Here is a 3,836-nt window from a genome sequence, read left to right on the forward strand (position 1 = left end):
CAGGAAGGTCTATTCACGTCTAGAGCAATTACCTGTAGTCTCACTGCCATCACCTGAATGGACAGGTCGCTGCCCGCTAACAAGGTCCGCACGCTGCTCTGCTGGGGCTCTACTACTCAGGCGGTTTTACGCGGTTAATTGGTTTCCAATGTATTCGCTCAGATAGACGATTTTTATACGGCGGTCGAAGCTATACGCGGCCGGAAAAGATAGGTCTTGCCCTATCTTTCGGCCGAAACACGCTGGCAGCTCCCATAGACTCCTATGGGAACTGCCGAGAAAGGGAGGGGGGAGTTTAGCAGCGCCCAACGCTGTGATAGGCTTACAGCCGCCTCTATTTAGGCATTAGAAGTAACTCCGAGGATTTATGCCGGCCGCTGGAATTCCGGGCAGCAGCATATATATGAATGAATAAGAAAATGATCATTTTAGCCGCGACTCAATTGCGGCTTTTACCCACTTATGCGATTTTGCATCGCATGAGCGTTAAATTGCACCCCCCCCCCCTGTGAAAGAGGCCTCAAGCTGTATTTACCTTCTGAGACTTCTTTTCGCACGAGCGCATAAACGGCGATGTTTTTACGCCCAACCAATATACATGACCATCTGAGCCATTGGCTTCCGATGCATCCGTTTACATGAGCGAATATACGGCACGTAAAAACGGCGAACTGATGCTATAATCCTTTGTGCTTAAAACCTGCAAGATGTTGAATTGTTTTTTTAAAAAATTGTGAAAAAATTGTAATAAAAAGGAATAAAAAAAAAAAAAAAAGGCGCACTATGAAAAATGGAACACATCCGTCCGAAATACGCGCCAACGCATATACGCTGGGCAAAAAGATAGTTCTGTGACTATTATATGGCGGCGGCTCCCATAGACTCCATAGACAAAGAAAGGGAGGGGGAGTCATTGTAGCAGCGCCCAACGCTGAGCTTACCTACAGGTGCCTCTATATGGGCATTGGAAGGCATCCCGGGGATTCTTGCAGAGCGAGGGGTTTCCGGGGTGCGGCGTATTTTTTGCAAAAAAACAACGCTCATAAATTGTGTGAATGTCAGAGAAAACGCTGGCAGTAATCACGGGAAAACGCCCAATCAGGCCAATAAATGGTGTGGACGGGGAAACATAAAAACGCCTCGTGTAAAAGAGCCCTGACACTGTAATACCCCTGTAAGATGAATGATCATGTGACCGCTAGAAAGTTATGAGATAGATGGATAGACAGACGGATAAAGAGATATGAGATAGGCTGCATGTCCACAGATGATGATCACGGCCATGGACGGGGGCGATAGATAGATAGATAGATAGATAGATAGATAGATAGATATGAGATAGATAGATAGATAGATAGATGGATATGAGATAGATAGATAGATAGATAGATAGATAGATAGATAGATAGATAGATAGATAGATAGATAGATATGAGATAGATAGATATGAGATAGATAGATAGATAGATAGATAGATAGATAGATAGATAGATAGATAGATAGATAGATAGATATTAGATAGATAGATAGATAGATAGATATTAGATAGATAGATAGATAGATAGATAGATAGATAGATAGATAGATAGATAGATAGGAGATAGATATAAGATAGATAGATAGATAGATAGATAGGAGATAGTTGGATAGATAGATAGATAGATAGATAGATAGATAGATAGATAGATAGATAGATAGATAGGAGATAGATATAAGATAGATAGATAGATAGATAGATAGATAGATAGATAGATAGGAGATAGTTGGATAGATAGATAGATAGATAGATAGATAGATAGATAGATAGATAGATAGGAGATAGATATAAGATAGACAGATAGATAGGAGATAGATGAGAGATAGATAGATAGATATGAGATAGATAGATAGATAGATAGATAGATAGGAGACAGATATGAGATAGATAGATAGATAGATAGATATGAGATAGATAGATAGATATGAGATAGATAGATAGATAGGAGACAGATATGAGATAGATAGATAGGAGACAGATATGAGATAGATAGATAGATATGAGATAGATAGATAGATAGATAGATAGATAGATAGATAGATAGATAGATAGGAGACAGATATGAGATAGATAGATAGATATGAGATAGATAGATAGATAGATAGATAGATAGATAGATAGATAGATAGGAGATAGATAGATAGATAGAGAGATAGAGAGATAAATAGATATGAGATAGATAGATAGATAGATAGATAGATAGATAGATAGATAGATAGATAGATATGAGATAGATAGATATGAGATAGATAGATAGATATGAGATAGATAGATATGAGATAGATAGATAGATATTAGATAGATAGATAGATATTAGATAGATAGATAGATAGGAGATAGATATAAGATAGACAGATAGATAGATAGATAGATATGAAATAGTTGGATAGATAGATAGATAGGAGATAGATAGGAGATAGATATAAGATAGACAGATAGATAGATAGGAGATAGATGAGAGATAGATAGATAGATAGATATGAGATAGATAGATAGATAGGAGACAGATATGAGATAGATAGATAGATAGATATGAGATAGATAGATAGATATGAGATAGATAGATAGATAGATAGATAGATAGATAGATAGATAGGAGACAGATATGAGATAGATAGATAGATAGATATGAGATAGATAGATAGATAGATAGATAGGAGACAGATATGAGATAGATAGATAGATAGATAGATAGATAGATAGATAGATAGATATGAGATAGATAGATAGATAGATAGGAGATAGATAGATAGATAGATAGATAGAGAGATAAATAGATATGAGATAGATAGATAGATAGATAGATAGATAGATAGATATGAGATAGATAGATAGATATGAGTTAGATAGATAGATATGAGATAGATAGATAGATAGATATTAGATAGATATTAGATAGATAGATAGATAGATATAAGATAGACAGATAGATAGATAGATAGATAGATAGATAGATAGATAGATAGATATGAGATAGATAGATATGAGATAGTTGGATAGATAGATAGATAGATAGATAGATAGATAGATAGATAGATAGATAGATAGATAGATAGATAGGAGATAGATATAAGATAGATAGATAGATAGATAGGAGATAGATGAGAGATAGATAGATAGATATGAGATAGATAGATAGATAGATAGATAGATAGATAGATAGGAGACAGATATGAGATAGATAGATAGATAGACAGATAGATAGATATGAGATAGATAGATAGATAGATATGAGATAGATAGATAGATAGACAGATAGATAGATATGAGATAGATAGATAGATAGATAGATAGATAGATAGATAGATATGAGATAGATAGATAGATAGGAGACAGATATGAGATAGATAGATAGATATGAGATAGATAGATAGATAGATAGATAGGAGACAGATATGAGATAGATAGATAGATAGATATGAGATAGATAGATAGATAGATAGATAGATAGATAGATAGATAGATAGATAGATAGATAGGAGATAGATAGATAGATAGGAGATAGATAGATAGAGAGATAGAGAGATAAATAGATATGAGATAGATAGATAGATAGATAGATAGATAGGAGATAGATAGATATGAGAGATAGATAGATAGATAGATAGATAGATAGATAGATAGATAGATAGATAGATAGATATGAGACACATAGATGGATGAGAATAGTGTGACGGGACACATGTTGTCTTGATGATGTCATAGTTGACTTCAGGACATCAGAGGTGACATCGCGTCCGGCAGGAGAGTCCCCGTTCTTTCTGCCAGGAGCAGACGGAGCCACAATTGATTTGTCTTC

Source organism: Eleutherodactylus coqui, chromosome 2 (assembly GCF_035609145.1).
Source record: "Eleutherodactylus coqui strain aEleCoq1 chromosome 2, aEleCoq1.hap1, whole genome shotgun sequence".
NCBI lineage: Eukaryota > Metazoa > Chordata > Amphibia > Anura > Eleutherodactylidae > Eleutherodactylus > Eleutherodactylus coqui.